This window comes from Heteronotia binoei, chromosome 3 (genome assembly GCF_032191835.1).
Source record: "Heteronotia binoei isolate CCM8104 ecotype False Entrance Well chromosome 3, APGP_CSIRO_Hbin_v1, whole genome shotgun sequence".
NCBI classification, from domain to species: Eukaryota; Metazoa; Chordata; class Lepidosauria; order Squamata; family Gekkonidae; genus Heteronotia; species Heteronotia binoei.
Window position 1 is genome coordinate 143,796,202 of NC_083225.1, and position 27,805 is coordinate 143,824,006.

Here is a 27,805-nt window from a genome sequence, read left to right on the forward strand (position 1 = left end):
AATAGAGCTGTAGAAAGGGTTGCCAACTGCCTGGAGAAAATATGTCCTGTCCCTTTATCAGACTTACCATCCTCACAAAAAGCCCTATCAATGGCCCACACAGATGGCCTCTTAGCACATGCAGCCTCCAAAGGCTGCTGCAATGGCCAGGTCACCTGGCACCACCTCATAGGGCATGGCTGTCACTTGCCCTAACTGTCTTTCACTCCCTGTCTTTTTCCTCCTCTCAGCCTTGCCACAGGATGGTTGCCAGAGAAGGAGATAGGGGAGCCTCACAGGGTTGTTGTTCAGATCAAAGGGGGAAGAGGAATGAGGAAAATGATGTAAGCTGCTTTGGTTCCCCACCCCCACAACACTGTGTATAAAGACTGTCTCTTTCCTATCTAGAGGCTGCAGGGTTGCCAAGTTCAGGTTAGCAAATTCCTGATGGCAGAGATCACCTCCCCTTGAGGTGGGAGGGAGTGAATACTTTCACTTGGGTGGGTGGGAAGACAGCAAGGCTGGAGGGGGGGTCACACACCCAGAGGCCTTTAGTGCTACCTGTCCAGGTTGATGGGAAATTCCTGGAGATTCTGTGATGAAGTTTGACGAAGACATATGAGCTACTTTTGTATAGTGGTTAAGTGTGTGGACTCTTATCTGGGAGAACCAGGTTTGATTCCCCACTCCTCCACTTGCACCTGCTGGAATGGCCTTGAGTCAGCCATAGCTCTGGCAGAGGTTATCCTTGAAAGGGCAGCTGCTCTATCAGCCCCAGCCACCTCACAGGGTGTCTGTTGTGGGAGGAGGAAGATAAAGGAGATTGTGAGCCACTCTGAGATTCAGAGTGGAGAGTGGGATATGAGGAGGAATAGGGGGCTACCACATGTCAAATCAAAGATTTGATGAGTCTGACTGGAAGTCTGACTGGAAGTCCCACCGGCTCTGACCGGAAGTCCCACCTGGGACTGTCAGGGGTGGGTGGAGCCATCCCCCCCTGGGGCCTGGAGAGGGGGCTGCTGGGTACAAGGAGGAGACAAAATGGCTACAGTGTTTTTTTTTATTAGGTGAAAAATTGTTTGGTGCAAGCTTTATTTTTAGGGGGAGCTGTGCTTTTATACATTGGAACAGAAAATGGGTTTAAACTTGTGCTTTTGCAACTTATTTTTAGAAAGTGTGCTTTTGTACAATGTGGGAAAAATGTTTGGGGTGCTTTTGAGACTGTATTTGAAAAGGACTGAAATCACAAATTCCTGGAGATTCTCCAGGCCTCTCCTGGAGAATGTTTTGCCAGGAGTTCTCTCTTCCTGCAAGCCCCAGTGGTTCCCCCACAAGGAACAGTGTCCTTTTTTAAAAAGCAAAGCAGCTGCATGTTTTTTTCTGTGAGAGAGTTCTCTTTTGTAAGGAACAGACACCGTTTATTTTTTAAAGCCTGCACAAAAGTTGAGAGAGACCAAGAGAAATCCCCCCAGCCTTCCCACTGCAAGTTACAAACAGCAAACTCTAATAATGCAAGCTCATGTTTCCCTCACACAAGCAGCCCCGAAGACTGCAAAGCCCAAGAGCAAAAAGTTTTCAGCAGTTTTAAGCAATAAAGCAAAATTTAACCATTCTGAGTATTCTAAGACAGAGAGAGAGGAAAATGATTTTAGTTTGCAGTGTTTCCCTTTAGAAACTCCTGTTAGAACAGAGAGGGACAGACAGAGAGAGAGAGAGATCCCCGTTGCCCCTACAGCCAGTCATAGATTGCTACAGACTCATTTTAAAATACACACACACACAGAGGGAGAAAGAGAATGTCAGAATGAGCTATACACACCAGGAAAAAGCTGAAAATCCTACCCAAAGCCCCACTTCCTAAAGCAGAGAGCGAGAGCGACTGCAAACACAGGCAAGCAGTTTTTGCAAAAAGCAACAGCTCCCATTTTCCCCAGACCCCAGCAAGCAGACACAGTGCCCTTGTAAGGTTCACGGTCCTTTTAAGTTTCAGCCAATGCACCCACCCCCTCCTTTAAACAGCAGCCATGCAGCAGAAACACCAGGGGCGTTTTCGCACTCACCTCCAGCTGGCGCGACCCCCCTCTTCACCGTGCAGGATCTGCGCGGATTTCACACTAAATGCCGCGGAGCAGCCTTTTGCGCCGGAAACTCCCGGCGCAAAAGCTGCTCAAACGTAAACCGCCAAAAAGCAGTTTCCGTTTGCGCGGCTTTTGCGACGGGAGTTTCCGGCTCTTCCGGCTGCTCCGCGGCAGAAATCCGCGCAGATCCTGCGCGGTGAAGAGGGGGGTCGCGCCGGCTGGAGGTGAGTGCGAAAACGCCCCAGGAGAGACACACAGAGAACCCCCTCTTACAGACCGCAAAGCCCAAGAGCAAAAATCTTTTAGCATGCAGTGTTTCAAGTCCCTTTAGAAACTCCTGTTATAACAGAGAGAGAGACACACACACACAGACATCCCTGTTGCCCCTACAGCCAGCCTTAGATTGCTACAGACTCATTTTAAAATACACAGACACAGATACAAAGTTTCCTTCAGAGCTTTAGCACATCCCAAGAAAAAAGCCCCTTCTGCTTCCTAAAGCAGCAGACCTACTTCCCTGAAAGAGTGAGAGAGAAATCCTCGCTTCCCCCCTCTCACAGACAGATCTAAGTTTAAGCATTAAGCATGTCCTGTTCCTAAAAGCTAATAAACTCACCAACCACAGCTTTTAAAAAAACAAAAAAAGGCTTTTAAAACACAGCCACATTTTTCCACCCTGAGATGTGTATTGGGAGGCAGGCAGGGAGCTACTGACTAACAGAGTCGGTTGAACAAGCGCGCTGTGGCTAGGGGTGGGACTAGACAAGTAGGGCTCCAATCAACAGCTTACCAGACAGAATTTACCCCAGCTGAAATGGGGGTTTTAGCCAATCAGAAAGCAGGGAATCATATGAGCCTTTTCAGCCAATGGCAGCTGCACCCTTCAGACAGCATTTCTAACGCAGAAGAGGAATCCCCCCACTCGTTTGCTGCCATCTCTGACTTGTTAAAATAAAACACACACACACTTTATAAATAATAATAAGACATTAGATTTATATTCTGCCCACAACACAGAATCTCAGAGCGGCTCACAGTCTCCATTAGCTTCCTCCCCTGCAGCAAACACTCTGTGAGGCAGGTGGGTGTAAGAGAGCCCTCCTAGAAGCTGCCCTTTCAAGGACAAGCTCTGTGATAGCCATGGCTGACCCAAGGCCATTCCAGCAGCTGCAAGTGACTGAATTGGGGAATCAAACCCGCTACACCAAAATGGGCTCTCATTGAAACAATGAAAAACAGTATGTTTTTAAAATTCAGTAGGAAAACTTTTGGGGTCAGACCTGCAAGATAGACCTTGGTGCACATGGTCTTCTCAAGTTTTTGCAGTTAATAGAAGTTTATAATCTATAAATACACACTCCAAATGAGGTTTTCTCAGCTCTTTTAACATTTTTTCCTCCAGAAATAAGAGCTGATACAATACTTTTGCAGTGTTGCTGCAGGATCAGGCCAGTCTACAATACTTTTTCATTGATACAGAGCATGTGTTTTCTAACCAGCAACAGGTATCATGCCCATGAAACAATTCATGCTAGAATTAAGAGGCTGGACCTAACACAGCAGTATACATATTAAAACTTTATTACTTTTTAACTAAGCCACCCTAAAAAGGAAACCTTTTATTAAAAAGCATGTGCAAGTAGATTGTGAGTCTGCCAAAATCCTACCACAGCAAAACCAGGTCATTTTGACGTGGCTGGAAGCCTGGCAAAATTTAATTCAACAGCACTTGTGACCGTGACCATAAGTGTCCCTAATTTTTCTAAGGCTGATTCTCACTGGTTTTAGTAACCCAATCTTCCAAACACTGGAATGCAGGAGGGGGGACCCAGAATCACCAGACAGTATTTCAACAGGCTGGTTGCTACTTTTCTGTTGTTTTTCCTAAACAGGAGTTTGGGGGGAGAGGGTGACGCTCAAAAGCATGATAAAATACTATTTTGTTGTCCAAATTGTAAGTTTGTTTGTGTCTTTAAGCCAAAACACACATCCTAGTCTACCTCAAAGGGTTGTTTTAAAAATAAAATGAAGGAGGGATTCAAAACTATTCAGTCAAAGAGTGAGCCTTTCTGCAACCAGGGGGCATGCTAACAAACCACATGAAAACTTTTTAAAAGAGTGTCCTAATGTTTCACAGTATGCACGGGGGAGCAGCAAGGATTTTTAAAAATAAAATGACAGTCTGCATAGAGCTGTATGAAAATGATTTTTTTTTTAAAAAAATCAGACAATTAGCCTTGCAGAGCAGGCCTAGTGCACTGTCTTCTCAAAGAGGTTTCAACTTCAACTTCTGGAGAAAAGAAGCACATAAACAAAATAATATGTAAATACTTAAGTGTCTTCATAAATAAGAACTGTGCTGGAACTTATCTCAGAGATCAGACTGTTGTTAATGTCACCAGGCATATTTATCTACAATGCAAGGGCCTTCGAGACATTCCCTGCCTATGCTTAACAATAACAGCTGTCACATTTAGAGCCAGAGAGATTATAATGTCAGTCTGCAATGGCTACTATACCACATGCTAACAACAAAATAGTTTCCCAAGGTAGTTTCACAGCCTCTTGGCCTTGCAAGAATATCTATGCCCCACTGCCCCTACACTAAGAGGCTTGTGCAAAGATAAGATGGTTCAACAATTTTGCCTCCAAGGGAGGCACCCCATTAAATGTCTCAGATATACACTGCTTTTGAATTTGTTTTTTTAACGCAGCCTCATGCTGCAAAGAGTCCAGGAATATCTATGTTGAATAACTAAAAAATTATTTTGAAGCACAATTGGGACACAACAGGTACACTGCTGCGCTTTGCAACTAGCATCAACTCACAACTGTGTGAATATCCAACAAAACCATTCCATGCTTCAGTTTTCTCTTTGGCAGTTGACAATAATTCCTGTCACACAGATTATGGACTTCACCACATTATTTGTTAAAACTTCTCATCACTAGCCCTCTGTTAGGGGGCACAGGAGGAAGTCTTAACATCACCGTTGCTATACAAGTCTTTTTAGACATGCTTTATTCACAAACTCTTTTACATACCCACCTGCAGACCATAAAATGGACGGGGGACTCACACTCTTGCAAGGCGGTCCCCAGGAACACACATTGTGGGGAGAGATGGGTGCTTGTGACATTAAATTGCTCCAATGAGAGACGGAGGGCCTGACCTAGCTTCTACTTAAAAATGGGAGAGCCCGTACCTTTCACCACATGCATCTGTTGGTGTTTTTTACCTTGCACCATGTCAAGCACACCGATGACAGTTTTTGACCCACAGGTCCCTGGAGCTCCTGTCAAGAAGTCTAAAACAAGAAAGAGGAGGCGTGAGCTCTGTGATGCTGAGAAAGAAAACTTACAAAAATGCTTGTTTCATTCTGGAGGAGAGGGCCAGTCCCCTGTAAACACAGGTTACAAAGATGGGGAGAGGCAGTCCTCCCCAAACTGACAACCTCTATATACCTTCGAGGTGTGTAAGGGAATTGTAAGGGTGTGAGGGATCTCTGAGTGGGAAATGATGGGCTAATGTATTTTTTGTTTGTCTGTTTTTGTTCGTCTGGCTTTAGAAAATAAAAGTCTCAGATTTTGCAGAAGGGAAGAGTGCCCTGTACTCAGCTATACAGAATTATACGGGTGTGAATGAAGACATACCAGTTGGCAGAGGGATCAGCCAAAGATCCCTCATGAATAAGCTCCTGCCTGATTGCGTGTATGCCATTCTAAAGAGATGTTGCAGTGATTTATTATTTTCAAAATGTGAAGGTTGTGTTATGGACATTTGTAATCAGATGGGGCATAGTTGCCTTTTATGGCCAGATTCCTTTTATGATGACAATTAATCTTTATCTGCAAAAATCTGAAATTTGAGCCAGTGTTCTACACCCTCACAGTGGTTGCGATTTCCATGTGTTGTTTCAGCCTAAACTTTAAGCATATCGTGACACTGGCGAGGTTCGTTGATGAGATAGCATCAAGCACACACTCTGGGGAACGTCTGAAGACAATTTACAAAGATTGTGATCTTAAATACGTAAAACTGTTTGAACGATTTCTTCAAAAAATGTTTAAAGATCGTGAATGTCTAAATGTCTTTCTGTAAAATGTATAATTAAAATTTATATTAAAATGCACTGTGTCAAAAACGTTTTCAAGACCACAGTATTTCTAAATATCTTCCTGTAAAATGTGTAATTAAAATATATATATTAAAAATACAGTGTGTCAAAAAGAAGATATTGAAGATATTGGATTTATATCCTGCCCTCCGCTATGAAGAGTCTCAGAGCAGCTCACAATCTCCTTTACCTTCCTCCCCCACAACAGACACCCTGTGAGGTGGGTGGGGCTGGAGAGGGCTCTCACAGCAGCTGCCCTTTCAAGGACAACCTCTGCCAGAGCTATGGCTGATCCAAGGCCATGCTAGCAGGTGCAAGTGGAGGAGTGGGGAATCAAACCCGGTTCTCCCAGATAAGAGTCTGCACACTTAACCACTACACCAAACTGGCTCTCCACATTTTCATTATGTTTCTAAAAGTCTTTCTGTAAAAATGTGTAATTAAAATACATATTAAAATGCATTGAGGCTTTGTGTGTGATTTTTAAATGTACCCTTGAAATGATGGGTCTTCAGAGATGTTCAACAACAGTAGTGAGTATTTACAGATAACAAGAAGCATGTATTCTTGTACAGTTTTGTAGAACCCGTGGCATGTGTCCCAATTTGATAAGGACAAGTGTATACACCCATCAATTATAAAAAGCCCCTCATGTCACACCCTCATGGTGTTTTAAAATACAGCTCCCAACTTCATAATCAGGACCATGGCTTCAGAAGATCTTGTTAATTTGGAAGGTAATTTTTAACTTATTTTCTATTGATCTTTATTTTAAAAAAAACTTTTGTGAACATGAGAGGGGTCGGGCTAAATGACTCTGGAAGGACCTTCCAAGTCTATGAGTTAATGCTCTTTATGGAAATCTTGTTTGTTCTGCATGTACCAGTCATTTTTGCTGAGGACCAAACACTGACCAGCATTATCAGTATCCATCCATACCAGCAAGATGGAGCCACTGACATCCCTCCAGAAAAACTGCAGGATGACAATGGTGGTTTTTTTACATCTTTGTGCTGGTGGGAGAAAAGTTTCATGGCTTTTCTTGAGACAAGTTTTTTAAATATGGGGAAAAAATCGCATGTGGCTGCAGCAAGGAGACAGCCAAAATGCAGGTCAGGAACTGTTTTGGGCCCCAGAAGTTATTTATAGATTTTTAAAAGTTCTTAAACAGTTTGGCCATTGTGGGGTGAACTTAAAAGTCTTTTACCTAATTGTAACACTTTTATGCAGAGGTGTTTTAAAAATGTGAAGAGTGGGACAGGCAGATCCTGGAGATCTCCAGCTTCCTTGGAGAAAAGGGTAGACTCTATGGCTTAGGTTCAAAGGATTAATGTCCTTTCTTTTTAACAGTGGAAATGCCAATTTCAGTGGGCAGTGCCAATCCACAGCAGGTGGCTTCTATACCTGGTACAGCTTTTCTCCCTTTCTCACAATACAAGAACTCGTGGGCATTCAATGAAATTGCTGAGCAGTCAGATTAAAACGGATAAAAGGAAGTACTTCTTCACCCAAAGGATGATTAACACATGGAATTCACTGCCACAGGAGGTGGTGGCGGCTACAAGCATAGACAGCTTCAAGAGGGGGTTAGATAAAAATATGGAACAGAGGTCCATCAGTGGCTATTAGCCGCAGTGTGTGTGTGTATATAATTTTTTTTTTGGCCACTGTGTGACACAGAATGTTGGACTGGATGGGCCATTGGCCTGCTCCAACATGGCTTCTCTTATGTTCTTATGTTAGCTGACCAACATGTGACAGCCTGACCTGTTCCAGAACCAGCTGTGGAATCTGGTGAGATTTTTAAAAGTTGTGGGGTGAACCTAAAAGTCTTTTACCCAATTGTAACATTTTATACAGAGGTTTTTTTTAAAATGTGGAAGATGGGTGTAGCAGGGACCTCCAGGCATAGCATGGAGATCTCCAGCTTCCCTGGAGAAAAAGGGTAGACTTTATGGCATTGAGTTCAAAGGATTAATTTCCTTTCTTTTAACAGTGGAAATACCAATTTCAGTGGGCAGTGCCGATCCCCAGCAAATGGCTTCTATGTTTGGTACAGCTGACCAACATGTGACTTTTGCTCTTGGGCTTTGCAGTCTTTGGGGCTGTTTGTGTGAGGAAAACATGAGCTTGTATGATTAGAGTTTGCTGTTTGTGACTTGCAGTGGGAAGGCTGGGGGGATTTCTCTTGGTCTCCCTCAGCTGTTGTGCAGGCTTTAAACATGGCTTCTCTTATGTTCTAAACGGTGTCTGTTCCTTGCAAAAGAGAACTCTCTCACAGAAAAAAACATGCAGCTGCTTTGCTTTTTAAAAAAGGACACTGTTCCTTGTGGGGAAACCACTGGGGCTTGCAGGAAGAGAGAACTCCTGGCAAAACATTCTCCAGGAGAGGCCTGGAGAATCTCCAGGAATTTGTGATTTCAGTCCTTTTCAAATTCAGTTTCAAAAGCACCCCAAACATTGTACAAAAGCACACTTTCTAAAAATAAGTTGCAAAAGCACAAGTTTAAACCCATTTCCATTGTACAAAAGCACAGCTCCCCCTAAAAATAAAGCTTGCACCAAACAATTTTTCACCTAATAAAAAAACCCACTGTAGCCATTTTGCCTCCTCCTTGTACCCAGCAGCCCCCTCTCCAGGCCCCAGGGGGGGATGGCTCCACCCACCCCTGACAGTCCCAGGTGGGAGGGGGGAGCCAGGAAGGCGGGACTTCTGGTCAGACCTATCAAATCTTTGATTTGACATGTGGTAGCCCCCTATTCCTCCTGATATAAATCCAATATCATCATCATCTTCTTCTTCTTAAGGCTTCAGAGTGGGATCTGCCAGACCCAGGTTCTTGCTGAGGAAGCTGACTGGGTGATTTCGGGCCAGTCACAGACTTCCAGTCTAACCTGCTTCACAGGGTTGTTGTTCAGATCACCCAGGGGGAGAGGAGAATTAGGTAAACTGTTTCCCCCATGCACTGTGAAGAAATTTTCCTATGTAGAAGTTGCAGGGAGGAGAAAGGCGATGGAAAGCTGAAATGAGAGGGGAAGATAAAGGAAAGGAGATAGGGCTGCCAACTCTAGGTTAGGAAATTCTTAGAGATTTAAGGGGTGGGGCCTGGAGATGGTGGGGTTTGAGGAGGGATAGGACCTCAGACAGATACAATACCATTTCCTACTGGGGAATCACTGAAAATCACTCAGATTTACAATTGCTCTCTAGATGGCAGAGTTCAACTTCCCTTGGGGGGAAGTCAATGGGTGGGAAGACAGCAAGGGTGGTGGGCACTCACCCAGAGCCTCCTTCTAGAGCCTGTTATATTTTTCTTCATAATGAGCCTTACTCCTAGTACAATATAATTCTGCTTTAATTAAAACTCTCATCATCGACTAAGGGGCTCCTGGGAAAACTGACCCTAGTAGACATAGGTTATTGGTCCTGTGCTATTTTTGCCATCTTGCCCACCTAATTAAAATTCCCCAAATTTATACTAAAAGGCAATTTGGCTAACAACAGAGAGAAAAGGCTAATTGGAGAAGTCATAGAACAAACATGGCTGTTCACTTGGATCTATCTACATGGAGAAGGCATAGGAGGTACAACTGTTGGATGTGCCATATGACTGGAGGATCTTTGGAAGTAAATGAAATTTGAGGTGTTGTAGAACTGAGAATGTGGAAGAAGCAGATTGCAAACAAAGGGAAATCAGGGCTTTTTTTTTTTTTTTAAAATCTCATATTAAGAAGAGTGCAGTGAAAGAACATGAGTAAAAATAATAAGCCTTTTATAATTTATTGTCATCTTTTTCTTTTCAGATCCATTAAAAGAGACTGTGGTCTTACTTTCGACAGCCAATAATGAATGCAGGAACTACGTATACTGAAAATTAATGTTTATGGAGCACTCTGAGGCCTCTAAGATAATTTCTATAGATATGTTATAGATATCAAGAAATTCAGCAAATGTGAGGGATGTGGGAAGAATGTGAAATAGTAGCCACAAATATAAGACTGAAAAAGAAAGCACTAATGGACAAAAAGATGATCCATTTTGAAAGTAAGGAGCATTAAAAGTTTTAGTTAACCACAAGTGCTCCTAGGAATTTTAGTGGATGAAAGGAAGAGAAGTCATCATGAGGAAGATGTCTGTCATTGTCACATTAAATACTTTCCACTCCAGAAAAAAATGCATTGAAATCTGATCTTGGCAACATTAACAACGAAAAATATGGGATATTCTGCAGACTACACTAAAATAATTTTTGAAATAGATAAAAGCTTCAGCTTGTACAATGCTGAATTTCAAGAACTGCTAATGATGGGAGAAACTTTCGCTTTGTATAGGCACCTAATTGTTATGAGCAGAATTAAATCTTTATTGTATTTGCACAGAGTTCATGCAAGACCTACAAGCCAAAATGCACACCGGCAATTAAATGCTGATTGAATATATGAATAAGTAACAAATTATCTTCACAAGGAAGCATATGTTTGGTTTCCTGCCTATCCAATTAGCTAGTGCCATATCATTAGATGTAGTCTTGACGCTGTTTATGACTTGTAGGATAAAAATATACTACATGATAACTAAAAGCTATACTACAGTTAACATGCCTAATGATTGCCTTACTCAACCTATGTCACTCTTGGGAATGTCATGGGTTTATTATTGCAATCCCTTTTGAGTGCCTGGTTTGGAAAATAATCAAGATTTAAATATTAAAGTGAACAAATGTATATTATTCACTGTACAGAAAAATAACAATTTCTAGAAGTGTTTGAAAGAGCTATCATATATTGTGTTTCACTATATTGTTCTCCCTGATCATTTTTTTTCCAGGGCTTTTTTTTAAACCCCACAAATCTGTTTACAGGTCATAAATATGACAAAGATCTCTCTTTCAAACAAATTCTCTAGGCAAAAAAGTATTATGTGACTCTTGCTTTATAAGTTATACCTAACAGAATCAAACATAGCATATAATGACTGGCCTGAGATTTATATTCCACTTAATCTAACCAAACTTTAGAAAGGAGTTTAACCCAAAAAATATAAACAGTAAAACTTTGTTATGAAAAGCTTTTCAAGATAAATGAGTGGTAACATAACATATCCATTTCAACAAATCACTCAGCATAACACATGCTCTACACACTTGCTTCAATTTTTTACTTGTACCACATGTATAGCAATTTTTCAATGGCACATTGTTTTGCCTATCCTGTATCTCTATTGACCATCATTTTTGCTGAATACTGATAGTACACAGAGGTTCCACTTGTAGGTTTCAGATTCTTGAAAGTATTTGATTTTTTAAAAATGTTGCAGAGATCCATCTTTTAAACTTCTGGGAGTGTGAAAAGGCCCTTTGATTTGGTGCTAAGGAGATGGTGTGATGAACCTGAATTCAGCATGACTAATGTCATTTGAAGTACAAAGCTTCATTTAGAGATCTGCCATCAAACTATCTATCTATAATCAACCTGAATGTAACACCATTGTTCTCTTTCCTTCACCTTATTTGAATTACCAGACCATTAATTGGATTTTGGAGAGAATTTGTATTCCCTGACTCTTTTCCTTTCTGAGTTTTTCCTCAGTATTTATATCAGGACTTTGATGACTCTGTTCACACCATGAATATAGATATTTAGTCTACTAACGCATGGCGGGGGGGGGGGGGGGACCCTTGTGCTTACTTTTATATAAACATGCATTAGCCAGTTGCAGGATTCTGAAAAGTCTTCAGTCCAGTGTTACCACTGAACATGGTTCTCAAGGGTTAAAAAGATTGGACTACCCTTTCCCACATTAAATAAAATACATAAATATATTACTAAGTATTTGGAAAGATGTGAACAGTGTAGCACCTGGATCACCATGTTTTTATGGGTGTAGCTTCATTTGCCAGGTAATTTAATAAGCCTCATTCACATCTGTCATTTCAATTTTTGAAGCCATATTAAAATGAAACATTCTCTGTCAGGGAAAGAGTGTATGGTTATGGTTCAGTTGCATCCTAGCTTGCGGGATTTGAAGACTGGACCACATACGTTGAATGTGTACAGAAGCTGTATTTATATGTCACAAGCAAATACAGAGGTAAAATTAACTAGTCTAAAAATATTTGACAGCTACCCTCCTTGAGCTACTGCTGTCTCTGCTGTTCCAATATTTTATCAAGCTTCTGTGATACAGAGATCAAAGGAAATAATGAGATGAATCCTTAGCAATATTATGATTATTTGTGTAGTAATGGTTACAGTGTTAGACTAAGATTTGGAAGACCCAGGTTCATGTTCCACTCTGCCACAGAAGTTTTCATGTTGACTTTGGGACAGTAACACACTCTCACAGTCTCACCCTAACCTACCTCACAGGATTACTGTAGGGATAAAATGGAGATGAGGGAAACTATATCAGCTGCTGTATATTTTTAACTTATGTGCCTTGGTTATCCACCTTGATGCGGCCAGGATGGCAAGGTATACATTTTGTAAATTAACACACAAGCAAACATTGTACATTATTGGGACAAAATAGAATGATTTTTTACCCTAAACATTTTCCTGAAAACAATTCTTATAAATCAACCCCCCCCCCCCATTTATTCATGTGTCAGGGTGGAGCTGGGCTGTTCACAAAATGCATATGATCTTGTACAGGAAAAATATTGTACTTGGGGAAAGTTTCTGACTCCAGTCACAGGGCAATAAGGGTGGATGCTAAGTGTTTATTTATTTATATATTTACTTACCCAACTTTTCCTTTGGGTTCCAATTTGAAGCCTTGCTCTAAACCACATCACTTCTTGCATTTCCTTGTCTTCAGCCTCCTGCTGTGACGTGAGCACTATAGTTCCTTTGTTTAGTTCAGGAAATCTTTCAAGAGAAAGTAGTTAAAGAAAATATGTTGATATGCCCTTCCAATCAGGTCATTTTACACATTTACTATGCAGGCACAAGTATATGGGCTGCTATGTTATGGAAACAAAAACAGGCAAAGGCCTATTACACACTTGTGATGTGGCTGAACTTTTTCTTTGCACAATTGGTCTATCACAGCTACAAAGTAATGTTAATTTAAATTCTTCAGTTCAAATTCCCAATGTTTGGTGTTTGCACGTGCTTTAGGACTAGTTTGCTGATTGAACGCTTTGGCTTTGAGTCTCTTTTTTAAAAATATTCACCATGTCTCCTCAAGGTTCTCTCATTTGCACTTACTTGTTGGTTGCCATCTTGGTAGTGCATTAAAGAATCTGTGTGTCAATTCCCTTCCTCCAGATGGATGATGAGCAATGTCAAGATCTACTGTATTTTTATATTCTAGCACTCTGGAAAAAGAAAACAGAAATGTGTTGCATCTACCAGTTGCTGAAAAATCACTACATGGGCAGGTTGAAGTAGATAGCTGGGGAAAGCCCCTCTCCCACCCTCTACTCATCTCTGGAGAAGGCAAAGCAACACAAGGAAAAAAGTGGCTAACAAACACAGCCTTTAATCAGTTAAAAGCCAATGAAGTCCCGCCCCCCAAACATGGGGAGGGTTGTGAAAGAGAGAGAGAGGGAGGAAGAGAACAGGAGAGGGTGTGTGTGTGAGAAGATGAGAAGGAAATGGCTGAAGCTGAAGAACAGCTCTGCTTCTGCTAAGAAAAGCCTGCAGAGGAAGAAAAGAACTGATTGTGCCCAGATCCAAAGTGAAGTGCTGTGGTACCAAGATAATCATGCACAGACACACAAATATACACACTCACACTCATGACCTGCCTCCTTTCTAAAGCAGCTGCCTTGAAGTTTTAAAAGGCAGCCTCTGGCAGCCTCAAGAAGATATGAAAGGAAAGAGGGAAGATAAGGGAGATGCTGGAGGCAAAAGGTGTGCAGTACTCCAATCTTGTACACCTATACTTGGAAGTAAGTCCTAAATTCAGCGGCTCTGTTACACCAAAATAAATGTGCATAGGATTGATGCAACATTTAACTGGGAATTGGGTCCTGAGGATTTAAATTCTTGATTAGCATTTTACCACTAGTCTCGTACCACTAAATTAAAAAAAACTATGGGAAAATAATGAAAAATGATTGTTGTATGGCAATGAAAAAAAGGGGATGGCAGAAGGTAGTTGCATGGGTGAAATGACTTGATGTGAGTGGAGGAGTAGGTGCCAAGGAGCAGCAGAGGGCTGGGGAGTGGGATCTAATGAAAACATGCTCTGGGATACACTTTGACTTGGAAGTGTGAATTTTTTTTTTTGCCCCAACAGTGCTATCAGATAAACAGTGCTATCAGGAGACTGAACAGAAAGTGAAGCAAGCACCCCGGCATACATGTGTGCTGAAAGTGATGGAAAACAAACATGCATAATAGCCCAAAGAAGGAAAGTTTGCATGTTCACAAAAACTTCTTAGACTCATCAAGGCCTTGGGTGCAGGCCAAAATCTGTTCATTAAATGTCTCCATTCACTGAATTGATGAAGTGCCTGACATGGCTTGCTGCAGGGGGAAAGAGACTGATCTTGCTGGTAGGTGTCATGCTGGGACTTATCTTTTGTTGATATTTCTGAAATGGGGGAGCCACTGTTATGCTTGAAGGTTCATGAACTGAAATGCATTGTAAACTTATTTGCTCTTATTGTAACTTCACTGGATTGTGATTGATTACTGAACAGTAGTATTTAATTTATTCAAAGAATGACTGAGCGTTCTGGTTTCATAATGCATCAAGGCAATATCAAAGCTGTTTGTTGATTGCAAGATTCAGTTCCACATGAGCTTTTAGAAATCATCTTGCTTAAACATACTTTGTTTTCCTTCATATTATCAGGAACAACAATAATTCTTCAGAGGCAGATGACTATCCAGAAACATAATTAATCATGATTATTTATGCCATACCTAATTATGGAGAGCTATCCCTGGGGATACACTTCAGCTACATTCCTAAACCTTCTGACTATAATTACTTCCTATTGTATTGTAAATATTCTTCCTCTACTTTTGCAGAAATGTAGAGCATATTTACAATGCCCAGAGTCAAAAGAGTACAAATAAGTCATATACAATTAAGTATAAATACCCTGCATACACATGGATTTTTGGGAAACATTTCATTTGTATTTTTTATACATCAAAGTAAAGAAAATATTCTCCTGTTATAGTTTTCCATGTGGGATTGCACTTGGCTAAATATAAAGAGAATCTTTTTATTTTGTGAATTTAGTACAAAGTAGATTAAAAGTGTGTGGGGTGGATTAAACTTTACCTACAGGGTTCCAATGCTCAGAGGCATTTTCATTTCAAAGATGCACAGGTTATTATTTTTTTCTGCTGCAATCTTATTTCTGTAAAGGAGAACTTGGCTTCTGGTGTAACCGGAAAAGGTATTTTACTGACATTATATAACCCAATATCTGAAATTAAAATGAAATAGTTATGCACAATTATGCAAAAAATGTATATACATTTCTGTGTAAGTAATTATCTCTGGTTGTTAAGTATGCTGTGTAAACCAAGAAGAAGAAGAAATACTAAGAGTATACTATAAAAGACGGTCCTAAAAATACAAGTTTTTTTCTTTTTACTTCAGGGCACATAATAAAGTCATTCCTGTATAAATGAAAAATGGGGAAGTATTTATTTGTACACGTAAAAGGTTTCTGAAGGGGGAGAAGAACATTGTTTGTGAACAGCCATAGCCACAGGCTATGTTCTATGGCAGAGAGATTTACATAATAGATTTGAAGAACTACCTTGGAATGAATGGTAGTTCTACTCAAAAGGAGGGTTTATTTTCTCTCTCAGGGTGTTCCACAAAACAGCTAAAATTAGACTATATGGATTGAAGCTAGTGGATTTTACTTATTTTGTCATTTGCTTTATTTTATTTTTAAACCCGTTACTCTCCTTTTAATTAACCTCATCTTTTTCATTCACCTGGTGTGATCTATGAAACTGTCATTATATCTGGAAAACTGAGGACCTATAGTGGAAAGAAAATGTTTGTTTGATCCTGTTTCAAAAATTTATCTAGACCATGATGGCAATTGGATACTCTTGGCAAAAGCCAGTGTTGGCAATCCTACCTGCTCCTAGGACACTGGTACTACTTTCAGAAGAATGCTAAGGTCCAATCAAGGATGGAACTGCTCTCTTTCCCAGTTCTTTAGAAGCAGCCATTTTTTAACAGCTGTGCAGTTTCTTAAGCGTTCTGTGACAAGGTGCACCAGTTGAAATTCTCTTGTCTATAGTAGTAAAGTCTAGCAAGATACTTGTCATTGTGATGGATGGTGTATTTGTCTAAAAAGAGGCCTTATATTTGGCAAGGACCTGAGAGAGATGCAGATTCTGGTCTGTCAGGGAGGGTCATGCCACATGAGGTTGAGGTAGATGGCATATTTTGCACTCACTATGAAAGCCTTCCCAAATGCAGAGTTTCACTGACTTTGTATTCATGCATATGAGAGAAAGTAAAAGGAATGTTTTTGGGGACATCCCTGTGATGGAAGGTAATCCTGTAAACTGGCACCAGCTGCTGAAAAATGAGTACTGCCTGAACAAACCTATTGCCACCCAATTTGGAATGAAGAGTCGGGCACAAGATATTGGTATAACTAACGGCCACTTTATTAAGTATAATACAAATGGCAAGGGCAACAAGAACTGTGGCCTGGTCAGGGCCAGGGGTCTCAACAGACCGCTCCCCTGCCATTAGTGGGTGATACACCCAGCCCCTCCAGCTGGAGCTGTGTGGCACAGCTCCTGCCAGACTGGCCCAGCAAGGAGGCAAGTCCCAGAGGGCCTGACCACCAGACGCACATCTCAATGGAAGGCACCTTCTAGTTGAGCCTCCAGGGCGGTGTGCATTCTTACACCCCAGGTCATCAAACCCTAAGGTTGAACCTGCCAGACCCCTAACTCCCTAAAAGGGGAATGCTTTCTGGTCCTCCCCTAGCCACATAGAACCATAAACCCATTATTAACCTGCCAAACTAAAGTGACCAACCTATTTAACAGCACCTCTCTATAGCCAAATCCACAATCCACTGACTTGCTATGTAGGATAGGCGAAAAAACACCCCAGAAAACTGCCAATCAGCTGGAGAGCAAAAAATTCCTACCCGGCCCCTCCAAACCATGAGGTGACCAGCACTTGCCTACATAACAAATAGGGCAGGAGGGAGGGCTGATCTCAGCCTAGAGACTGAGGTAGGGGGCAGATGGTGCTGCTGCTAACACAGCAAGCCTCGCCCCTTCAAAAGCATGCCCAAATGGGCTGCAAAAGTCCTCCCTTTCCTCCCAGGGAGGCAAAGACGCTCCAGCAACCTAGCAGCGTGCTGCTGGCTGCTAGAAATGATGTGCCCACCAGGTTGGAATGAAGAGATGGACACAAGGTATTGGTATAACTAAGGGCCACTTTATTAAGTATAATAATAAACAGCAAGGACAACAAGAACTGTGGCCTGATCAGGGCCAGGGGTCTCAACAGACCGCTCCCCTGCCATTAGCGGGTGAGAGACCCAGCCCCCCAACCGGAACTGTGTGGCACAGCTCCCGCCAGGCGGGTTTAGCAAGGAGGCAAGCCCCAGAGGGCCCGACCACCAGACACACATCTCAATAGAAGGCACCCTTTAGTCAAGCCTCCAGGACGGTCTGCATTCTGACACCCAGGTCATCAAACCCTAAGGTTGATCCTGCCAGACCCCTATCTCCCCAAAAGGGGGATGCTTTCTGGTCCTCCCCTAGCTGCATAGAACCATAAACCCATTAACAACCTGTCGCTGCTAAGGCCAAGTCTCTACTTAGGGCTTAGCACCCACCGGGAGGCCCAAGGCCACCCGCAGCCCTTGCCAGAGATCTCTCAAGAAAAGCATGTTACCTTTTTCAGAGAGATGCACTCCACCCCCTCTGTAGAGGTCAGGAAATTTCATAGAAATATCCCGGTGGGACAGAAAGCGGCCCAACCCTCCTTCCAATGCCTTCCTAATTTCTTTGTTAGGTTTATAACGGGCCCTCTCTATACCTTCAGGGTCCCAAGCACTACGCCAAACAAGGCATGGCTGACCAAATTATAGTGGTCCCGGACCATCTCTCCCTCCTGTGCCAAAAATCCTCATGGGTCTGCAAGACCAAAGCCTTGCCTTTTACTAGCCCTAGATCATTCCCTCCCAGGTGGATGATTAAAACCTCAGGAAGAGGGCCCGCATTCCCATGAAATAACAATGGTAGCAGGCCAGGTCACTGAAGACGGTGGTGGCCCCGCCATTCGACAGTAACATATTGGGTGAGTCCCAGCTGAGAGCCGACCAAAGTTCTCCAATGGAACCCCCAGTTCTGCAGTCAGCTCAGTGAAGCCAGACAGCAGCCGTGCTCAACGCCCAGTCCCTGCAGGACCCACAAAGAGGTAGTCATCCAAATAATGAACAACATCCTGAGATCCATCTTTTTCACGAACAGCCCATTCCAAGTACGTGCTGAAACACTCAAAAGTCGCACATGAGACAGAACAGCCCATTGGCAAAGCTCTGTCCATGTAAAATTGCCCCTCAAAGGAAAATCCTAAAAGCTCAAAATCAGCCAGATGGACAGGTAGAAGGTGAAATGCAGACTTAATATCGCATTTAGCCATCTCTGCCCCCTTTCCACAGCGTCGTACAATGCCCACAGCCTGATCAAAGTTGGTATACCTAACTGCGCATAAATGCTCAGGAATCCCATCATTAACTGACACACCCTTGGGGTACGAAAGGTGGTGAATCAAATGAAATTCACCAGGCGCCTTCTTTGGCACCACTCCCAAGGGGAAACCTTAAGGTTAGGCACTGGAGGATTAAGAAATGGGCCCAAAATCCTGCCCTCTGCTAACTCCTTGGCAATCTTATCCTTAACTACATGCTCTAAACCTTTAACAGAACTAAGTTTCCCAGACCCCGGAACCCTGAAAAGGAATTCTAAAACCAAATGTGAAACCACTTAACAAGTAAACCCTATCAGCCCTTGGTGGGTACCTATACAGCCACTGCTCAAGAGGTCCCATCTTTATTGGACTGGGCACCTTTTCCAGCTTGGTAAGTTCTTCCACCCCCACCTTGTCTCTTTTGGCCCTTATGTGGCCGGGCTCTGGGGCAGTTACTAAAGGAGTGCGGGCCACAACACATGGGGCATTCATGCTTGAACTGACAAGCTTTCCTGATGCACACTCCTTGGGAGCCAAACTCCCAGCAAAGCAAGCGGGGTTGAACAGCCTGCCCCGCAGAACTGCTGTTCAAGAGGATGATGAAGCAGAAGAAGTAGCCAATGTCCTAGCAACCAAATGACTGCTGTCAGAGCAGTCACCCACATTTGGTCATGCCGGGAAGATGATCTGAAGCCACAACTGCTGGTGGATGCAATCCCACTGAAGGGAAAAGTACAAAGTGGCTCTCATCCTGAATTCTTCATCATATTGAATCCAGGCAGGCCCACCAAATATCGTGTAGCCCTTATAAATGATATCCATATATTGGATGAGCATAGCCGCCTGCCAAGGCTGGGCGCATGCAACCACGCCAGCATATATAAAAAACCCTAGGCAGCCAATTGGCCCAAGTCCGGTCAATTTTGCACTTCTTCAGTTTCTCTTCCTCTTTGTCATCCAACTCCTCTTTGTCTTTCTTTTCCAACTCACAGAAGAGGAGGGAGAAAATGTCAACATACTCACCCTTTAGGATCTTATCCTTTGTTGCAGGCAACAAATGATCACCTAAAGGTAATGCTACATATCTGAAAGGCATGGCAGTAAATGGGACCAACCCATATGCAGCACCAAACAGCCCCATCCCCCCCAAAAGGGGCATGGCATTCCTTGCTGACTGGCCGCAGGCCAGAGTCCATAGGGGCCAAACTGGCCTGTTGGCCATGACCAAGCTTGCTGCGGACCAGTGCCTATGGAGGGAGAGGTACCTAAAGCCCCAGCAGCAGCAACTGGCACTGCCTGAGAAGCAGGGGCCCAAGGTCCCCATGGCCAAGCCATGCCCGTGTATGACTGTATAGTGCCCCCAGCCTTACCCCTGGATCCAATTGGCACCAGTGCTGACCCTGCTCCAGCATCCGCTGGAAACAAAGCTGCACCTCCATCTGCACCACCGGTGCCCTCGACTCCTCCAGTGCCGATTCCTGCAGACCTGCCCTCAAGGATGGACAACCAAGTTAATATATCAGCCTGCAATGCCACCTTACAAAAGAACATAAGAGAAGCCATGCTAGATCAGGCCAATGGCCCATCCAGTCCAACATTTTGTGTCACATAGCAGCCATATATATATATATATATATATATATATATATATATATATATATATATATATATATATATATATATATATATATATATATATATATATATATATATATATATATATACACACACACACACACACACACACTGTGGCTAATAGCCACTGATGGACCTCTGCTCCATATTTTTATCTAACCTCCTCTTGAAGGTGGCTATGCTTGTGGCCGCCACCACCTCCTGTGGCAGTGAATTCCACATGTTAATCACCCTCTGGGTGAAGAAGTACTTCCTTTTATCCGTTTTAACCTTTCTGCTCAGCAATTTCATGGAATGCCCATGAGTTCTTGTATTGTGAGAAAGGGAGAAAAGTATTTCTTTCTCTACTTTCTCCATCCCATGCATTATCTTGTAAACCTCTATCATGTCACCCCGCAGTCGACGTTTCTCCAAGCTAAAGAGCCCTAAGCGTTTCAACCTTTCTTCATAGGGAAAGTGTTCCATCCCTTTAATCGTTCTAGTTGCCCTTTTCTGGACTTTCTCCAATGCTATAATATCCTTTTTGAGGTGCAGCGACCAGAACTCCAAATGAGACCACACCATCGATTTATACAGGGGCATTATGATACTGGCTGATTTGTTTTCAATTCCCTTCCTAATAATTCCCAGCATGGCGTTGGCCTTTTTTATTGCAAACGCACACTGTCTTGACATTTTCAGTGAGTTATCTACCACGACCCCAAGATCTTTCTCATGGTCAGTCTCTGCCAGTTCACACCCCATCAACTTGTATTTGTAGCTGGGATTCTTGGCCCCAATGTGCATTACTTTGCACTTGGCCACATTGAACTGCATCTGCCACGTTGACGCCCACTCACCCAGCCTCAACAGATCCCTTTGGAGTTCCTCACAATCCTCTCTGGTTCTCACCACCCTGAACAATTTTGTGTCATCCGCAAACTTGGCCACTTCACTGCTCACTCTCAATTCTAAATCATTTATGAACAAGTTAAAGAGCATGGGACCCAGTACCGAGCCCTGTGGCACCCCACTGCTTACCGTCCTCCACTGCGAAGACTGTCCATTTATACTCACTCTCTGCTTCCTATTACTCAGCCAGTTTTTGATCCACAAGAGGACCTGTCCTTTTACTCCATGACTCTCAAGCTTTCTAAGGAGCCTTTGATGAGGAAATTTATCAAAAGCTTTCTGGAAGTCAAGGTAAACAACATCTATCGGGTCTCCTTTGTCCACATGTTTGTTCACCCCCTCAAAGAAATGTAGCAGGTTAGTGAGGCCTGATCTTCCCTTACAGAACCCATGCTGAGTCTTCCTCAATAACTCGTGTTCATCAATGTGCCTACTCATTCTGTCCTTGATAATGGTTTCTACCAACTTCCCCGGTATTGAAGTCAGACTGACTGGCCTGTAATTTCCTGGATCTCCTCTGGAACCCTTTTTAAAGATGGGGGTGACATTTGCTACCTTCCAGTCCTCAGGAACGGAGGCAGATTTCATTGAAAGATTACAGATTTTTGTTAGAAGATCCACAAGTTCAACTTTGAGTTCTTTCAGAACTCTCGGATGTATGCCATCCGGACCCGGTGACTTATTAGTTTTTAATTTGTCTATTAGTTGTAGGACTTCCTCTTTTGTCACCTCAATCTGACTCAGGTCTTTCAACACCCCTTCCAACATTAGTGGTTCATGGATGGGCAAAAAGTTCTCATCTTCCACAGTGAAGACGGAGGCAAAAAATGCATTCAGCTTCTCAGCCATTTCCCTATCCTCCTTCAGTAATCCTTTTACCCCATGGTCATCCAAGGGCCCCACTGCCTCCCTGGCTGGTTTCCTACTTCTAATATATTTGAAGAAATTTTTATTGTTGGTCTTTATGTTTTTTGCAATATGCTCCTCATAGTCCCTCTTTGCCTGCCTGATCACAGTCTTGCATTTGATTTGCCACAGCCTGTGTTCCCTTTCATTAATCTCACTTGGACTGGTTTTCCACCGTTTAAAGGAGTCTTTCTTACCTTTTACAGCTTCCATTACTTTGTTTGTTAACCATGCAGGCCTTTCTTATACCCTTAGAGGTTTTTCCCAAGCCCAAGCCTGACCTTTGTGAGGAAGGAATGCCCGCCATCTTTTCCAATGCCGAAAACCTTTGCAGAATAGCTGCATTAACCCCCTCATTGCCATCTTCATTGGAAGAAGATGAAAGGGGGGCTGGCCTTTTTGGCGGGGCCTTAGGGGCCTTGGGTGCCGGTTGCTTGTCTTTAGGCTTCCCAGACCCTTTCTTTCTAGGCATTTTGAAACCGAGAGAAAAATAAAAACTATCAAAATGCCTCTAAAAATGGTTGCCCTTAAATGTACTGAAACTGATCTAAAATGGCTGCCACCCTAAAATGGCTGCTGCCAAGCACCACTTAAAATGGCTGCCTACACCTTCACAAAGAACAACCACCGGAAGCTGACACTGGATGCCTATATGAAGCTCCCTTATACTGAAACAGACCCCCAAAATGGCCACTACCTCCAAAATGGTCACTGTCCTTATGAAAAAGCAGCAAATATGACCAACCCAGCCTGAAGCAGCCCAGAAAGCCTGGAGACTGAGGTAGGGGGCAGATGGTGCTGCTGCTATCACAGCAAGCCCCGCCCCTTCAAAAGCACACCCAAATGGGCTGCAAAAGTCCTCCCTTTCCTCCCAGGGAGGCAAAGATGCTCCAGCAGTCTAATAGCATGCTGCTGGCTGCTAGAAATGAATTCTAAAGATGCTTATTCTGTTTTTCTCCCCTATATTTATGACTCTTTTTTCTTTTAGCATTTTCTTTTATCAGTAAGTCCTTCTTGTAGGTCTGCAGTCCTCAAATATCAGTGAGCTTTTGGACATAACAGAATTCTGCCTCATTGCAATATTCTTTCTGTTCAACTCCTGATCTCTTACATGAATAAAACCTGTGATTTTGATGCTATTTTCTGTTTCCTCATACTGAGTGAAACCATAGCTCATGTTTACAACACATCAATAGAACACCATTATACATTTTACAAATACATGATATGCATTCTATATAAAAATATTGTACAACAAAAGAAACCATGCTACAAGCATATGCAAGAAAAACACCTCTACAAATCCAACAATGAAAACCAGAAAATTAAACTTGCTAAGACAGTGGAAATAGATTTTTTTAAAAACAAAGATAAGTAACCTCAGTTCATTTCAACCCCCTTCCCAATGCTTTCTTTAATCCACCCCTCAGTCCAGATTTCAGGGCGTTGCATTTGAGAAAGAAGGGGTTAAGCAGATTATTCCTGAAGCATTTCTTAAACACTGCAGGAGTTGCTCACCTGCCCTTGAATTAATCGTTGCTGGACTGAGTTTTTATTCTTACTGTTTTTCTTGATACAGTCTCCAAACCTCTGCAGACCATGGCTTTATGAAACCCTCATTAAAACAAAATTAGAAAAATATTCTATTAAATTATTCAGCATGTTTAAATATTAAGAAAAAATGATGAAGATACATTATTTTAAAATGTTAAAAGGCATAGATTCATGCTACAGTTCAAAGTCAACAAACTTGACTTTCTCTTCACAGAAATGAGCTGATATGCATTTAAATGATTTGCCATTGCTTAACTTATAGATTACCATCAAGTCACAGTCAGCATCTCAGTGTCTTTTTTCTAACACCATCTTCATATCATGCAATGAGGTAAAACAAATGCTTGTGTGAAGAGCTATATTTTCTGTCTCACATAAATAATCATGTGCAAAATGTCTCAGGCACCTGTTTCCATGACTTTTGCCTGCTGTTCTTGAAAATAACTGATATTTTCCTTTTTCAGGCTCCCAGGCTTCACTTATTATTTGTGAAGGGCAAGTCTGCATTTGGCAAAGTCCATTTGATCTATAAGCCTTGAATGCTTGAGGAAATTTAGAGTGTGACCTCTAAGTGGTGTTACACCCATCTAAGCCCACAGAAACCTCTATAAGGGTGTAAATTACATTGTAGCTGACCTTATTATTAGGTATAGCAAAAAAAAAAGTGATTTTTTTGGGGGGGGGATCCAGATAAAGTGGAGCTGAAAAATGCCACTATTCCTGATTTTCTGGGTTCCGAATATCAGTATGCCCTTCACAATATGATATTCGGTTCTGGAGGAGCGTTCTTATATTTTTCAGCTCTATTACTCCTTATGGGGAATCTTTCTGGGGATCTGGCTGGTGTTTTAAAAGGTACTTGCATCAAAATTACAGGGGAGCTGCTGGTGCCCATCATTTTAAATAATGCTCAAACTTCAAGTCAACTGGACTAAGGTGTCCAATTCTATGAGCCCACAAACAATGTACCTCACCAACATCTTCCATTGTTTTTTATGGAGGAAAAAATTGCAACAAAATATTAGAAAAAAAGACTTGCCCTCTGAACACTATTGTACACTAAGAACAAAGTTCTAAAAAAACAGCAAAAAACACTTGACAGTCACAGAATTGTACCAAAAGCAGCCTGGCAATGCAAAGCCCTGGGTGATGCAGAAATATGGGGGAAGGTGGAAAGAGGGAAGAACAGTGATTGGGGCCTGCAAACTCCAAACCCAGTACAGGGAGCCTGGTTGATCCCAAATATTTTCAGGATGATTCAGGACCCATTTGTTTGTTATCCTACAATTTCTCAAATATAATTGGGAGCAGGGTTTTTTTTAGCAGGAACACACAGGAATGCAGTTCTGGCTGGCTTGATGTCAGGAGGTGTGGCCTAATATGCAAATGAGAATATGCAAAACAGCGGCGGCTGGTCCCTGTTCCTCCTGTCTGCCCTGATGTTCCACCATGATGGCGGTAAGAGATGATGCCCGACTGCTTTCTTCTTTTAACAAGGTTCTATCACATCATATTTCTACCTTAATCGTTGAAATGCTATCACGCAAGTAAGTCTTTCTTTTTACTAATATCAATTAATGGATCTTTTGTTATAATGCCAATTGGGACTGTTCAACAAAAAGGGGAAGAGGAAGATATCCTCCCCTTTTTCCCCCAAGGGAGGCTTCAAAATGGCAAAGAACAAACTTAAGAACCTTTAATAAATTAAATTGGACTGAACATGGATATTTGAATGGATTTGGCTTACAATTAAACAAGCTATAATGAGAGCATTACTTTATTTCAATACGGTCTGAACAAAAGTTGGATATATTTTTAAGAGAAATGCTTTCGATACTTGATTGGGACTGAAATGATTACAATTGGACTGTAAAAGAAAAGCACAAGGCTGGAGGAGATTTAGAAAGACTATCTGGGACTTTGCGTGGCTTTTTAACTTTGATTATCAGACTGAGTTATACTGTGGGAAGATGGTGAATCAACCTGAAGCATTTGATAAAAAAGATATTATGGCTGCCATATCCTCCTTAAAGCAGGAAATTGGTTTACTGACAGAGTTGATACAGGGCAAGGTGGAAAACTTTATTTTAAAACACAGCAAAACTGAAAATTTACATGACCGGAGTGGTGAAGGGATCCCAGTGATGTCTACAGAGATGAGAGAGGTGGATAAAGATCCGGTGGGAAAGGAGTCGAAAGAAATTAAAATGGAGACATTGTGCGCAGTTATGAAAAGGAGGCAGAAATCAAGCCTGATTAAAGTTTTTACAGCAGGAAGTGATGGTGTGGAGATCTCATCAGTTTTAGTAAAAGAGATCTAAAGAATCATAGAGTTGGAAGGGACCTCTAGGATCATCTAGTCCAAATCCCTGCACAATGCAGGAAACTCACAAATACCTCCCACTAAATTGACAGGATCTTCATTGCTGTCAGATGGCCAACTAGCCTCTGTTTAAAAACCTCCAAGGAAGAAGAGCCCACCACCTCCCGAGAAAGCCTATTCCACTGAGGAATCACTCTAATGGTCAGGAAGTTCTTTCTAATGTTGAGTCAGAAACTCTTTTGATTTAATTTCAACCCATTGGTTCTGGTTCTACCTTCCAAGACCACAGAAAACAATTCCACCCCATCCTCTATATGACAGCCCTTCAAGTACTTGAAGATGGTGATCATATCACATCTCAGCTGCCTCCTCTCCAGACTAAACATCCCCAGCTCCTTCAACCTTTTCTCATAGGACTTGGTCTCCAGACCCTTCACCATCTTTGTTGCCCTCCTCTGGACCTGTTCCAGCTTGTCTATATCCTTCTTAAAATGGGCCCCCCAAAACTGAACACAATACTTCAGGTGAGGTCTTACCAGAGCAGAGTAAAGCAATACCATCACATCACGTGTTCTGGACACTATACTTCTGTTGATGCAGCCCAAAATTGCATTTGCCTTTTTAGTCACCGCATCACACTTTTGACTCATGTTCAGCGTATGATCCACTAAGACCCCTAGATCCTTTTCACACATAGTACTGCTAAGACAAGTCTCCCCCCATCCTATAACCATGCATTGGATTTTTCCTACCTAAATGCAGAACTTTACATTATTCCTGTTAAAATTCATTTTATTGCTTTTAGCCCAGTTTTCCAGTCTGTCAAGGTCATCCTGTATCCTGTCTTCTTCTGTGTTTGCAACCCCTCCCAATTTCGTATCATCGGCAAATTTAATAAGCATTCCCTCTATTCCTTCATCCAAATCATTTATAAAGATGAACAAAACAGGTCCCAGGACAGATCCTTGAGGCACTTCACTTGTCACTCCTCTCCAAGAGGATGAGGAACCATTCACAAGCACTCTTTGGGTGTGATCTGTCAACCAGTTACAGATCCACCTAATGGTAATAGGATCCAAACCACATTTTACCAACTTGTCAACAAGAATAGTATGTGGAACCTTATCAAAAGCTTTACTGAAATCAAGATAAATGATGAGTACAGCATTCCCCTGATCCAGCAAGGTAGTCTCTTTCTCAAAAAAAGAGATCAGGTTAGTCTGACATGACTTGTTCTTGAGAAAACCATGCTGGTTCTTAGTAATCACATCCATTCTTTCTAAATGTTCCAGGACCGACTGTTTGATGATTTGTTCTAAAACTTTTCCAGGTATAGGCGTCAAGCTGACGGGTCGGTAGTTACCTGGATCATCTTTTTTTCTCTTCTTGAAGATGGGGACAACATTCACTCACCTCCATTCTTCCGGCACCTCTCCTGTTATCCAAGAATTCTCAAAAAAAGCACCCAGAGGCTCAGAAATTACATCTGCAAGCTCTTTTAGAACCCTTGGATGCAATTTATCTGGCCCCGATGACTTAGTTTCATTTAAAGAAACTACTATCCCTATGCTGATCCTAGGTTGGAACTTCATACCCTCCTTATATGTTCTGTTTTTGTCATGTTGAGCACCGTTCCCCTCAGAAGAGAATGAGGAAAAGTAGG

The 27,805-nt window shown here is 42.2% G+C and overlaps 1 pseudogene; it reads right to left on the reverse strand.

The window, feature by feature from the left end:
- The window catches only part of LOC132569115 (zinc finger and BTB domain-containing protein 8B-like), a 92,508-nt pseudogene extending 79,107 nt beyond the window's left edge, over positions 1-13,401 (reverse strand).
- Positions 13,402-27,805: the final 14,404 nt, after the last annotated feature.